We start from the raw sequence: 15,571 nt of genomic DNA on the forward strand, positions 1-15,571 counted from the left end.
GGACAATTAAATATCCAATATCAGCTGATACAGATAATTAAAAATATCTCTGAAAATTAGCTGATAACAGATATGATATTGATTATATCATGCATCCCTAGACTATACTGCACAAAGTTAATCAGGCATGTGTGCTGAAAATGTGTGTATGCATGTATGCATGTTTTTGAAATTCTGCTGGAAATCGTGCTCTTCAAATATGCTTTGAGAAGCTGTGGTTTGAAGTTCATGCCATCGCTGGGCAGCTATGCATTACTGTCTGGTAAGCAGTTGATTAAAATCTGTCGGACTATTATCATCACACCGTTTAGGATGCATGAGGGAAAGTAACGGAGCCAAACATTTACTGTTATAGCTTTATTTTTCACCACCCACTAGTCAGGTGCCTGCTGTTTGTGAATGCCAGCAATGATGGGTGATTCTTGAGAGCTTTAGCCAAAGTACATTTGGCAAATAGATTTGTGATTCTCAAAAGCCTTTGTGTTTTATAAATAAGTCCAAATTGAGGGGCGATATGTGAAAGAAATAAAAAGCAAGCGCTCGTGTACCCCTTTTAGTCTGGGGAGGTTTTATTCATGGTATTCTGGAGGTGGTTTTTCAGTTGAATTCCTCTCCAGAGATGTGCACCTACCTACACAAAACCCTCCTACTGAGAAGCTGTTATTGGGTGATGGTAATCATTGAGCATATTTAGCCTTGATTCTCATGTGTGGGAACCAGCAGAGAGTCCTGCTTGTCTTTTATGGTAAACTGTTCAAGGTTACAGTTTGATCAGACAGTTCTGCATTTGGACGTTAGATATTAAAGGAACAGCTACTTCAGCCAAATATAAATTCACATCTTTTCCCAATCTCATTCCTCTTTTTTTCTGTTATTTAAAAAAAAAAAAACCCTCTTTGGATGAACTTGATTCAATCATGGACCGTGGTTTCACATTATGGAAAAATGTTGTCTTTTCTCAAATACTTTATGTAGGATTGAACTTGATTGAATCAAGATATTTGGACACGTCTAAGTTTAGTTGAGTTTGCTCAGTTTGGTTTAATTGATTCTACATGTTGGCAACCAGAAGATGGTACTGGTTACATCCGTGACATTCCCCTAGTATTACTTTTTTATTAAAGTAATTCGAGTTCTTGTTAGCAGGTCCTTAACTCAAGCTCATACTCGACACTAACATAACAGAAACTATTATAAAAATACCAACATAATAGAATTTTAAAAATGCATAAAATAACACTTTATTTTAACGTTTACTCTCCCTATCCAGCCTTATGCAAAGCTTGATGGGAAATGGAAACATGATGCAGCCTTGTTTGAATGAGAAACCTGAAAGAAAGGTGTTAAATCAAAATGATTTGTTTAAATAAAGTGAACAGCATCAATAAATCATTTTTTGAGTGTATGTACTTTCTCTACTGTACATACCAAAGTTAAAATTAACATCACAGTTTGTATCTTGGCTTGTTTCTCTGCCTTTGATCTCTAATTAAAATTCATCTGCATGTGGTAATTTAATCTCATTGATGTAATTTGCAAAGAATGGCTTTGGTTTTGTGCAATAATAAGAAAAGATTTCCAGATGTGTTAAACGGATTGAAATTCGAAATCCACTTGCTTTCATTCATGGTACATAAAAAGAAAAATTAGTTAAAGTCTTATATGTAGGTAGTCTTATATGACTAAATTTTCTAAATCTGTTAGCTTTGTGTGAGAAATAGAGCAACAATGTGAATAATATATATGGTGTTGTATAAAAGTTTCTACATTTTGCGCAGTTCCGTTATACACAATGGTGTCACACAATGAATCTTCACATGACATATTTGAATACACAATCAAATAGAGATTATAAGGGAATAATGATTGTATTTTGGTCTGTTCTTCTCACAAAGCTGTTGCATGGCATCAGAAGACTTGCTGTATATTGCACAAAATTATTAAATTTATAGATTTGAATTTTGATCAAAACATCAATTATCATTTTGAAATCAATATCAATGTTTTAATTAAAAATGTAAATAATTTCAAATTTAGAACTCTTTATTTATCTCATTCTTAATAATCCAGTAAATAATTTTTTAAATCAAGCATTTTAAGTATATTTATTGTAAAATGCAAACTTTTTTTATTTAAATGTATTTTAAAGGTCCCGTTCTTCGTGATCCCATGTTTCAAACTTTAGTTAGTGTGTAATGTTGTTGTTAGAGTATAAATAAAATCTGTAAAATTTTAAAGCTCAAAGTTCAATGCCAAGCGAGATATTTTATTTAACAGAAGTCGCCTACATCGAACGGCCAGTTTGGACTACATCCCTCTACTTCCTTCTTTAATGACGTCACTAAAACAGTTTTTTTTGACTAACCTCCGCCCACAGGAATACACAAGAGTTGCGTTTGTAGAGTGTGTTTGTCACCATGTCGTTGAAACGCTGTTATTTTCATCCCGCAGTCCAATCACCGTGTCTGATTCCGGGTCTAATTGATAGGGTAAAATTAAAGACATGTTTACAATAACACTGAGCGCGTGCATCTCCACATTATGGTAAGAGGCGTGACTTTTCCGGGACCTTTCCGCTAAGCTGCTGTCGAATCACAACACAGGAACCGCTGGCACAATCAGAACTCGTTACGTATTTCTGAAGGAGGGACTTCATAGAACAAGGAAGTCATCTGCCCGTTTTTATGACAGTGGAAACAACGGTATACAGATAAGTAAATTATGTGAAAAATACTGTGTTTTTTTACACGCGAAACATGAACACATGTTATATTGCACACTATAAACACAATCAAAGCTTCAAAAAAACACGAAAAACGGGACCTTTAAAATAGCATTATCTTGCTTTTCTTTGTCTTTTTGCCAAGTTCTTTTTACCATTTGCCAATCATTAAAAAAAAAATGTATTATTTTGTTACATTTATCTAATAAATAAATAAATAAAAAAAAAAAAAAATATATATATATATATATATATATATATATATATATATATATATATATATATATATATATATATATATATTTATTTATTTATTAGATAAATGTAACAAAATAATACATTGCACAATACCATGCACAAACATTATCCACAGCTCGAACATTATACCTGATGCAGAATCATGACTGAACTTGTGATGGTCTTGATTGAAATGAGAATAGATGGAACATAATTTATATTAGTGATCGACCGATATTGATTTTTTTTTTTTTTTTAGTAACGATAATTTTTGTTTATGTGCCCAATAACCAATATGCAGAACCAATATTTATTTACTGTTATACTTCTGTTTTTGACACAAATACAACACCACTGAACTGAACAAACCATTTTATTTATAACAATCACTCCCTCCTTGCATAGAAAACAAATCTCATTTATACACCAATAAATTTTGTTAATTTTAATCTTCATATTACAAAAATAATTTCATTTATAAAAAGCATCAGCAGCAACACTAATGTTAACAATAAGCAAAATAAATGTAGAATGTCTAATGTTTTCAAATTGAGAAAATAAATTAAAGACAGGAGTCATATCAACTTTGCAGAAATGTAATACTTCATTTTAAACTGCAGATTTAGTAATTTATAGCTGTTTAATAGGCTAAAGTGTGAAGAATAATTTGCTGGATAATGTTAAATAACTGAATAATATTCTCTGGAATATTGGAATATAACAAAAAAAACATCGGATTTTATTGCATTTCTCAACTGGTATGTTATATCAGAATTATTAAGAGTTTTTGTCATTCTAGATTATGAAATATCTGCTGACAAAGCGCTATTTATCTGTGCATTTACACAAACCTATACTCAAACTGCGATTGCATGAGGAGATGATAAATAATTCATTTCCATAGAGTTGCATTTACTTGGATGTTTATTAGCGAATTAATGTTTATATAGTAAATGTTTTTAAAATTACGGTGTTTTAAACAAGTGAATCTTGTTAAAAGTTACATGCGGTGGCCGTGCTGGAGGAGCATTTCCTGAGCAGTGAACAGCAAAAGCAGACGACTTCACGAGACTAATTACTAACACGGAGAGAATTAGATTCGGCGCTTTTTTCAACATGTGATCATTCATATATTTAATTCATGCAAAGTTACATCTTTATTGGGACAGGACATGACGGATTATCTTACGTGACTCTGTGAGCTTGTCTCTATTTCTTAGAGACAAGCTGCAAAAACTAGCTACATTTCAGGCATTTATGTAACACATCTAATTTGTGCATTAATGGCTGTTATGTTAAATAAGTTTACTAATTACAGCAGAGTAAGTAAGTGTTTTTTACATGTGCACGCCGTTGTCTCGTCTCCCCTCAGATGCGCTGTAATGGCGATCCTGCGCGCAATTCTCCAAACACCCACATTATGGCGGCGTTTATCGGTAAATCCGATTTTACAAAACCGATATCCGATTATGGTAAAATGCTTAAATATCGGGGAAAATAATGGTAAATCGAAATATATGTTGATCTCTAATTTATATCATAATGCAGAGGTTTTCTTAGGTTGGGTTTCTTTGCTCCGATGTAAAGCTCATGCAGGGTGCTGTCTCGGAGCGCTCATCAACCACCACCTGGGTTTGGGAAAGGACCTGGAGTCATGCCAGGGTCCGCTGTGGAGAAGGCCAAGCCAGCAACACATGGATCCAGAGCTGTCAGGGCTCCAGCTCCTCCTGCTCTGTCAGCCTCTTCAGCTGCTGATGCAGCCAGACAGCTGTGAGCTGCATTCCACCCCAGATTTGGGGGTGAAAACCATTACTTCACTGATATCTAAGATGGGTATCTTGCACCCGGAATGATTGGACCAGCTGCAGTGACCCAATACATAATGTTTACTAAACTTATTAATTTAGTCTGTTCACACCGCTAGGAATGAACATGAAACGGTTATTACCACATGATGCCGAGTGAGAGATGCCTCATGAAGTCCATGTTTGTTCACTCTGAGGTGACTGTATGCTAGTGTACTACTACAAAAGTTGACGAAATAAACTTGTATCAAATACACATATTTAAAAGGTATAGTTTTTCTCTTTCTGGAAAATGGACCAAAAATATATTTAGAGGTAGTTTAGAGGTAAACAAGAGGTTTTTGCTTTATAAATCACTGTTATGATTGGATTGGCTAACCTCTCTGCATGGTAAATATGGTATTACTGCCTGCATACCTCAAACTCTTTAAAAAAACACTCAAACGCTTCTGTTTTCTATGACACAAACCTTTTAAATGCAAAGTATTGAATGGTATAGAAACTCGATGCCTCAAGTTCCTGTCAACTGTCCCCTGGTCACAGAATAATGAAGCGTAATGGAAATCTTGCAGTGATGTTGATGGAATATTGAAGTCGTAGCCCAGGGACAATGTTTGTGACATTTTGTCAGTTTTTAAATGATTTTCTGTCTGAAGTAGAAAAGCATAAATGCCTTTTGCTGAAGGTAATACTTCACTGTTGTCATTGTAAAAGAAAGAGCTCTAGATAACAAAACCACCCCAAAAGTTTTGAGCAGCTGTTTAGTAAGTGCTTTTTCTGTAACATCTTGGCTTGGCATTTGCACGCGTGGGGGAGCAGGGGAAATAGCTGTATTGTGGTATGTGGTTCTGTAGTGATATTCTGGCTTCAGGGATATGAACTGTGATAAAGAGCAAAGCAACTTCTGTTTTGGCGAGAGGCACAGGAAAAGAGATGACAGGCCGACGGCATGAGTTTGATAAATTTACCTTAAATGTGCAGCCATTTTAAGATAGTTTTGTACTCCTCTCCTTGTCCTAATCTCAGTTCTGTCTAAACTCTATGACAACAAATCATATTTGGGAAATGGGGGGATGTTCGGCATAGTAATTTGATGCTGCTTGGTCAGTGGCAAGCAATAAAGATGATAAAAAGATAAAGATTATTACCCCCTTATATTAAAATCCATGTGCTTAGGAATGAAATCTCTGCTTTCGTTTTTCATTCAGGTCTCTTGGTTTAACCAGAAAGTAATATTTATGAATTTAAGGTGTACGGAAAATGTTATTTGTCATTTTCCTTACGCCCTGAATACATTTGTGTGTATTTGAATTTTTAAAGAGCATATTGCAGGTTAATTTTTTTTCTCGAGATGAATAAATAACCTTGTTTGAAAAGACAAATGTTTTGCAGGACATAAGGGCACAAATTTAGTAGGTAAAGTGACGTCTCTGTGAAAATCCCCCCCCAACGTCACATCATTTTACATCGTTCGCCGGGCTCTGTGTTGACTCAGTGCAGAGTAGGTTGGTATTCAGTAACAGTGGTCGTGAATCAGTGTGTTTTCGGTAGTTTTTGTATTTTATCATCATCATGGCAAATTATTGTGTTTGTGGAGGTTGCACAAACTCCAGCCTGTTAGGACATCAAGTCCAGAGGTTTACTAACAAGAAAAAGGACGGTGCTATCTCCTGAGCCTGGGTGTGTTTTGTGCAGGTGAAGAGACGGGACTTCACTTCTGCATCTGCTTCGAAAAACGTGTTTATTATAGACCGGAGGATTATCATCCCAGCGATATGATGGAGTTCAAAATTGTAATAGTACTGTAAATTATATTAAATGAATAAACTTGCACACGCTATGCTTCTTCACCGTTTTTGCGCGAATCAATTTCAACACTGATGAATAACAAATTATGTATACAGATGCATAGTCTCGCACTCACACAAAACAGTTTACTGGTAATGTAAATACTCCAATTTCATTCATGCCATGTATGTACATTCAAGTTCACTCAACTGCATACACACAACATCATATGCATCCTCACACTATCAGTGAATGGGCATGGAATAAGCATAACACGGAATTAATGAATAAAGGATAACATGAAACACATTCAATAACACTACTGTCTGTTCGGCCACCGGCTGGAGACATGATTGTCACAGATCCGTCAGAGATATAGCTCTGCACCGTAAGTCTTGATCAAAGTCTTGCCTGATCAAAGTTTATTAGTTTCTGTTATTAGTAGGCAGTACTCCTAGATGACCAATACTAGCTTTGCTATTGCCTGATACATGATGATACATGATGGTACAATATTGTGATCTGAGCACAGTCTTGCATATTGTTAGCTAACGTGTATATATCTACAAGCTAAGCGTATTTATACATGTATTTTAAAGAAAATTTAGTTCCTACATTATTTTTCTATACATTGAATCACTGAAGCTCTAACCTGCAATTTGCCCTTTAATGTTTTTGAATATAGTTATAAACAAATGTTTTTTGGGGAGGCACACCACATGGCATTTTTGCAACCTGAACTTACCTTGCCTTGTCATAAAAAGGTTACATTATTTGATATTTTAAAGGGGACCTATAATGCCCCTTTTACAATATATAATATACGCTTATGGTGTCCCCAGAATGTGTCTGTGAAGTTTCAGCTCAAAATATCCCACAGAATCATTTATTATAGCTTATCAAATTTGCCCCTTTTTGGGTATGAGCAAAAACACGCTGTTTTTGTGTGTGTCCCTTTAAATGCAAATGAGCTCCCAGCTGCTTTCCAGAAGAGGGCGGAGCTTTAACAGTTCGTGCTTCATTGCTCAACAACAACAAAGCTGGAGAATCTCACACAGCCAAAATAACGATTGTCAGTAACGGTGTTCAGCCTTACATTGTTCAAAACAGGGTCGGACACTGATGGAGAGACTCAGGAAGAAGTTACAACTTATAGAATACGTCTTGACATTTCTTAATGGTTAGTGGATAAATTTATGTAGTTGCTGTGGAGTTGATTCAACTCATCGACTAGCATGTGCCGTCATGTTAATCTTTTGTGCAAATCCAGTGTCGAATTGACCCTCGTTTGTGAAGCAGTCTGGCGGAAAATTACGGCATTATAACAACACTCTACTACAACAACTCTTCCTCTTCTCTAAAGCAGCCCAACATGGCCTCACCCACTTTGTTGCTTGTTCTCGGGGCAGGGTTTATGTAAATTTTAGGGTTAGTGATGTAACTAACCCGGGAAGAAGCTTGTTGTAGTCCCTACCAGCTGTTTGTTGTAGTGCTTAAACAGAGAATTCTTTAAAAGAAAATACCTCCCTTTGCATTGAACTTTGAGCATCGTAACTTTGCAGACGTTGTTTATGCTCAAACAGCAACATTACACACTAACTAAAGTTAAAAAAGTGAAATCACAATCAACCACCCCTTTAAGAGACATAATCGTTACCAACAAAAAATTCCAGAAAGCTCTCTTCAGATGGTGTAGCTTCATGTAAACTTTTCTAATTCTGAACTAGGATTTTGATTGTTTTTTGTTTTTTTTTGTTTTTTGTGATATTGCCTGCAATAATGCTTAATTGTTTTTTGTTCACTCTGTGAGGATTCAGGAACTTGTGAGTTCCCTTAATAACCCACAGATTTGCATTTGTCCAGAAAGCGAGCTTGCAGCAGTTGTCGGTGAGGAACGGCCTCAGCTGTTCAGACAGGCACCAGTGAAGTGTGAAGTTGTTATTTTTGGCTCCATTCCTTGTGCTCACCTACACTGTGTTTTGATGCTCTTTTAAAGTGGCTCTTGCCAGCCGTATATATAAGGGGTCTTGGCCCCGAACAGCTGCAATAACCATTCTTTCTGTCTGTGCTCTCGCCTGTCACTCCTCAGGACTGATGACGGCACCCGGTGCTGATTTCGTGCACCTCTGATTGTAATCCACCACTCAAGATCTCTCCGTGCGAGGCTCTTGATTAGAGAGCAGTCATTAGAGCAAGAGAACGATACTCTTCGCTTGAGCACTTTTGCGTCAGCATTTATAGTATTCTGCTGGATATCTTACATCCTGCTTGGACTGATCGCCATTACGTTAACCCTTTTAGAGCATAGCTGGAAGAGCATGTTGGTTCTCTTGCCTCTTTGCCAGAACGACAGACTGCAAGATATGGCTTTTTTTGGAGGAACCAGTTGGCGGTGATCCAGAGCTGCCACAGTGTCTTTGCCAATCCCTTAGTGGCTTCAATCCAACGGCTCGGATTCAGCACTTTTCCCCTCTCACTGCTGTAATGTGGCCTTGCTAAGATAATGTATCTTTTTGGAGATAAAATGCACATCTCAGCATTGATATTGATGCAGAATTTTCTCCTTGTTCTCATTTTCTCCTGTCAGGGGCTACAATGCGTGCTGTAGCTCATGCATGAAAGCTCAATTTAAAGAGATTTTGCAGGCCGTGAGTTCCATGACTGCTCTGGTAGGAACTGGATAAATTGACCTGTGGTTGCCATAGCCGTGGAGCATCAAAACAGGGCAAATTCTGCTTGAATTATTCATACAATATATCTTGCAGCACGCTGACTTGCTTTTGGGGGCAGTAGCTGGATTTAGATATTCCAAATGATCTTTTGATGCACATTGCAGCTTCATCCAGCTATTGAACAGTAGCGACTCAGCCATGCTTGTTATTTAGTTAGTTTGTTAGACTGTTAATCTTCTTATAGAGTAGCATGGTGTTTAAAGGGATAGTTCACACCAAAATGAAAATTGCCAACATTTAATCACCCTGATGTCTTTCCAAACCTGTATGGCTTCTGTTAAACTTTTTAAAGATGTTAATTTGATATTTTTTTGGTTCCCTTTAAAGGATTAGTTCACTTCAGAATTAAAATTTCCTGTTACTCACCTCCATGTCATCCAAGATGTTTCTTTCTTTCTTCATTCAAAAAGAAATTAAGAAAACTTTCCAGGATTTTTCTCCATATATAGTGGACTTCACTGGTGTACAATGTGTTGAAGGTCCAAATTGCAGTTTCAATGTAGCTGCCTAATATATATATATATATATATATATATATATATATATATATATATATATATATATATATATATAGGGCTTGACATTAACTTTTTTGGTCACCAGCCACTGTGGCTAGTGGTTTTCCAAAGTTACTAGCCACTCAACATTTTCACTGGCCACAATTTTGATGTTGGTAAATTACATTTTATATGATTAAAGTTGACTTTGTTATGCTTAAATTACTTTATTTTGAGTCATTTTACTTCATTTAGAAGATTTAAAACCCTTTCAAACTTTTAAATGCAGATTGACCACCCAAATCAAGACTACATTGTATATCAGCTGGTATGTACAGGTGGGCAAGAGGTGGACAATATGAGCATGGGCTAATATGAGAAATTGTATAAGTTATTTGTGTTAGGCTATATAAAAGAACAAAGAAGCAAATTACAAAAACAATAGTACATTAAAAATAATCTTTTTTCAGATACAGTAGGTTTATTTAACATATAGCCTACATTTATTTAACATCTTTTGTTGTTTGATTAACATTAATGACAGACAGGTAGGCCTATTTAATTGGGCTGCTGAATGCATGGACGTAACTGACGCATATCCAGTTATTACCCACCTGTTTACGTCCACTTAAGCCATAAATGACTGTATTCACGCGAGATACTCCACACGATGGACATTTAGACATCTGTGTGCATGTGTATTTTACTATTCAGGCGCGAGGAGAACTGATCGTGCACGCGACAGAGAGAGAGCGCACGCGAGAGAGCGCTTTTGTTGTGTGTCATTCAGCACAATTCCGCCTATCCCTCCTTCACTAACTGCACGTAAATAACGAATTGTGTGACTGGATTGTAATTTTGTGCTACGACGATCTTCGACGATCATTTGGCTGTAAACTGAAATTATATTCAACCCGCCAAAGTGGCTAGTGGGAGTGGCTGTCTTACCCGCCACAGCTGAAATCTACCCGCATTTGGCGGGTTGGCGGGTGTTAATGTCAAGCCCTGTATGTGTGTGTGTGTGTGTGTGTGTGTGTGTGTGTGTGTGTGTGTATGTATATATATATATATATATATATATATATATATATATATATATATATATATATATATATATATATATATATATATATATATATATATATATATATATATATATATATATATATATATATATATATTTTAACCACAAATGCTCATCTTGCACTGAGTATTTCCATTTTGCATTTTGCATTATACTTCTTTTTTTTTTTTTAAATGGTAATATATTCAAAAGTGGAAACACTTCAAATCTCTTCCCCCATTTACAAAAGCACCATAAACTGAGTGTTGCAGCCAGTTGCAGTAGTATTGACAGACTTTTTTGTTTAAAGACAGAGAGATAGTTTCAGTAAACCACTGCTTAATTATTTGTTTTTTTTCCCCCTGCTGTGCCGAAAACTAATCCATTACTTCAAAACCGAGGTACATGCCAAACCATACGTAATTTTTGTGTACCGTTACACCCCATTTATTTTACTTTAAATCCATCCAGCTACTTTAATTCAATGAATAAAAGCAAGGCCTGTTTTTCCACAGAAAACCTGGGTGGTAAACTGTCTGAAGCCCACCAGCATGTCCCTTATATTCTCCCCTACTTGCACCTGTTATTGCTTTGTTAATCGATGCGCTCTGATTCGTTTCGCAGGAATGCCTGCAGCGTCTCGGAAGACTCACCTACAAATCCCAAGCTCAGGCGAGCAGAGCCACTTTTGATGAGATTCTGGGAGGACCACACTGTCAACCAGAGGTAGGAAGGAAGCCGGTCAGGGTTTATTGCTTTACCAGTTGGAGCGTTGTTGTGTGGCCTTGCTGTTTCTTGTAATGTGCTTGCAGCAGCTGTATGTCTGTCAAAGGACAGAACACTGAATAAACATAATTTACAAAGTCTTTAAATGGTCACATTAGGGGCTTTCGTACCGGAGGAACCTTTCCTAGAACTAATGGCGGAAGTACCTTCTTTTTGGCGTGTTCGCACCGCAGGAACTGGGAACGATTTTAGTTGGGGGAACTAAATTAGCTCCTACTTCAGAGTAGAGTCTAACCCAGCACGATAGGAACTACCAGTGACTTAAGTCAAGTGTACGCTGATTGGCCGAATACACGCAAAACACCAGTACCCGTCATTTTTAAAAATGCTGTGTACACACACAGTTTATACCCTATATATTTACTTCACAAACTAACTCTATGAACATGTAAAACAGTGATAGATGGACCTCTCAACCTTTAAGCTAAGGAGAAAATCCAGTGTTAATTTGAGGGGACCAGGGGACATGATTATGTATTTCTGCTCAGCTAGCGACATTGGGCATCAACTACACGGTAAATGCTAATACTTTTTCAAATACTGTTTACTTTCTTTTGTATAACAGTTCTATCTAATAATGTATTAAACAGGATCGTAAACTGATGAAGATGGAGAATGGGAGTGTTGTGTGCTCAGGCTCTGCCGTTCTTTGCGGCGTCAAAATAAGTGTCACTGCAACAAGCGAAGCTTACGTCACTTCAGAGTTCCTACTTGCGGTGTGAATGCAGCCAGGAAAATGGAATGCACTGTAAAAAAGAATTGTTGGTTTAACTTAGTTACCCGGTTGTCTTAAAATTGAGTTCATTGAAATAAAAAATTTGAGTTAATACAATGAATGCATTTTGTTTTAATCAACAGAAACTCAAAATATTATGTTATCTGAACCACATTAATTATCTAAGTTGATTTGACAAAAGAAAAAATGTTGTGATAACAAATCATGATTTTTTTTTTTTTTTTTTTTTTTTTACAGTGTAGGGGAACATTTAGTACTCAGGAACCGCCCTGGTGGCTAGTTCCTATAACTAAGTTCATATAACTACCCAGTGCAAAAGCAACATAGTCATAGCACTTATTTCTGACATGATAGTGTGTGTTATTACTCTCCTATATAGTCAGAAACATTCTCCCATGCCTAGTAGAGTCCTGCATGGATGACTTATTTTTGACTTGCATTTTAGCACTTGCGGCTCCATCATCTCGAAGTCAATGGGTTTTTTTAATGGGGTTTTGGTTAAATGCCTGAAATAACACAAGCTTATGTTTGATTCTATGACCTAAAATTCATCAATAATACCCTCTTGTGAATGTTTTTTTTTTATTTTTTTTTTGTCTTGAAAAAGTCAATTGCTAACAAGTGCCTAAATGGGACTACAGAGTTTACCATGGACATTAAACATTACCACACTGAACATTTGTGCTCTTGCAAACTATTATAACTCAAACGTTCAGGGAAAATGTTGTCTAAGTGAAGACTGTAAGAGTTTAATGGTGGTTACTTTGAAGTCATGTGACCATGGTGTAGTTCATTTATAGCCTACATTTAGCTTTTTACTTCTGGAAATTGTATTCAGGCTTCAAAATTCATAAAAGTTGTTTATTTGTGAAGATTATCATGATGAACAAAACGTCTAAGAATCAAACATTTGTTGGTCACAGAGCTTATTTTATGCAACAATCCAAATGCCAATTGAAAAATCCTATTGGGTTTTTGACATGAACCATGGTGATGCTAACTTCCAGGTTGGCCTACAAAAATACATCATTGACATCCATTGACAACCTTATGGTGCAGTGTGTAGTTTTTAGTCAACTCAAAAATATAAAAAATATATAATTTACTCATCCTTATGTCATTCCAAACCTGTATCAACTGTTTTGTCCATACAATCAAAGTCAATGTGGTCTAAAACAACATTTGAATTAAGTTGGTTCTCCTAATACTGTAGAAAGACTTTTTAATCATAGTAGCAACTTTGCCATCCCTGGACATCCTTAGTTTGCAGATATGATTTCTTGGCCCCTCTCTATTGCCTCATTGTGTCTACAATTTGTTAGCACCGGAGTAGGTATGTAGAGCCCTGTATCAAAGTTCATCTTTGGAATTGGGATTCGTCAGGGTTTGAAGCACCATGTATGAAGCATTTCCCTTATGGTTTCAAGAGACAGAAAGGCACATGAGTCACACTGATGGCAGGTACCAGTGTTTCTGATTAGCCAAAGATCTAGACCACGACTGTATCTCTCAACACGGTTCACATTCCTGCCTGTGGGAATGCATGAAAAATGAAACCTTGGATTCCTTAACAAATTGAAATTCTGCCAGTCTGTTGTTTTGCTGTGAGCTGTATTTGATCATTTAGGTTAAAATGCCTCAAATAGTCAATACTAAACATTTTCAGATGTTTACCATGTTGTAAGATACCTTCACATTCATGTCATATACAGCCGAATATTTGGGGCCTGATGATGATGTGACGCTCACAGGCATCATTGATCTTTACATCAACTCCTCTTTTGTTTTTTACCTTATGGAAGTGAAGGTGGAAGATGATTTATAAACTTTCATAAATAATTGAGAGCCATCGGCAGAAGTGAATTATTAATAGCTGAAAAAGGCATCTCTCTTGATGCGTAGAGATGGGCTAACGTGAGCGTGTCTTAGTTTCACAAAGCAGAGACGTGTTATTTCCTTTCATTAAGTAAAAAAAAAAAAGCGTGATTCTACTAGATAGAGCAGCTGGAGTACTTGTGATTTTTGTGCTCTATCCTCTTATATAATGTTTAAAATTATGATCTGAAATCTGATGTTCTATCTTCAAAAGAAATGTCAACTAATTCAGTGCTAAAAGCATTAAACTGCGTTACACGCACACACACACACACACACACACACACACACACACACACACACACACAGATGGATGTTTTGGATGCAATTTACATTGCAAGGCATAATGGGTTTTTTTTTTTTTCACCCCTACTCTGTTTCCATTCAGTTAAAGGTTATGCGTGAACTGTGAACTGATAGTCCCGCCCCCAAAGTAACACCATTTGTTAAGCCTTACCATAACCCCTCTTCAGGGGAATCAGCCTACAAATGTCTTACTACACATTAAACTCAAAGTCAAAAGTATTTTACCAAAAATTGAAGCACGTTAGCTTTTAAAACATAACTGACTGTTTACACAATAATACGACTTTAATAGGCAATTTGACAAGTACATCACATAAAATTAATAGATGTTAACACTGGCATGCCAATGGTGGCACAGGTGTACTTCCTCCATGATTCACTTGAAGGAATTCTCATATGTTTACTAACCTTACATGAGTGCCCAGTGATGTTTTCACATCTTATTAAGTCTCTTATTTAGAGGAATATGAATGTTGAAATATAGGTCAAGTGAGCAGATATCATATTTAGAGCCACACTTGAAAGTGAAATCAAATCAGAATGCCGTGTTTTGCCGTTTACATGGGTGCATCAAGATCTAGGCTGCATTTCCCAAAAGCATTGTAAGCCTAAGTAGACCATAGAAACTGTTGGCACCAATGGTCTCTGATCTACTTAGTCCCTACAATGCTTTTGGGAAATGCAACCCTGGTCTGTGCCAGATACCAAGTGGTGGCTTGACTTTGACTTGATGTGAAATGACTCTGGAATAGAGGTGAATGACTTGGAAAGGTCTGGAGATTTTCTTTGTGGAACCTAATTTTACCTAATGAAAAACGTATTCATGAATAAGTTCAGATCTTTTCTGACCTGTAAAAGACTTGATCCAGCTGGAGCTCAACTCGACTTGCTTGCAGTGAAACACTGAATTCATTTGTGTTTGGATTATGTGCTCTGTTAATACGCCTGTGCTTATTGTCCTTGTTTGGCAAGTTAAAGAAAAAATACAAAAATGAAGAAAATTATTTGCATTTACATTTGCATT

At 36.4% G+C, this 15,571-nt stretch overlaps 1 protein-coding gene across 3 annotated transcripts in view; it reads left to right on the top strand.

The window, feature by feature from the left end:
- The window catches only part of ndst1b (N-deacetylase/N-sulfotransferase (heparan glucosaminyl) 1b), a 108,979-nt gene that overhangs the window by 28,504 nt on the left and 64,904 nt on the right, over window positions 1–15,571 (top strand). For 2 of the 3 annotated variants that reach the window (XM_048166348.1, XM_048166349.1), the window contains exon 2: window positions 11,469–11,570. The exons of the other annotated variant lie outside the window; for it this stretch is intronic. The gene's annotated coding sequence lies outside the window, so the exon portion shown is untranslated. The remainder of the gene's footprint in view (window positions 1–11,468; window positions 11,571–15,571) is intronic. 3 annotated transcript variants of the gene reach the window in all.

Source organism: Megalobrama amblycephala, linkage group LG18 (genome assembly GCF_018812025.1).
Source record: "Megalobrama amblycephala isolate DHTTF-2021 linkage group LG18, ASM1881202v1, whole genome shotgun sequence".
Lineage (NCBI taxonomy): Eukaryota > Metazoa > Chordata > Actinopteri > Cypriniformes > Xenocyprididae > Megalobrama > Megalobrama amblycephala.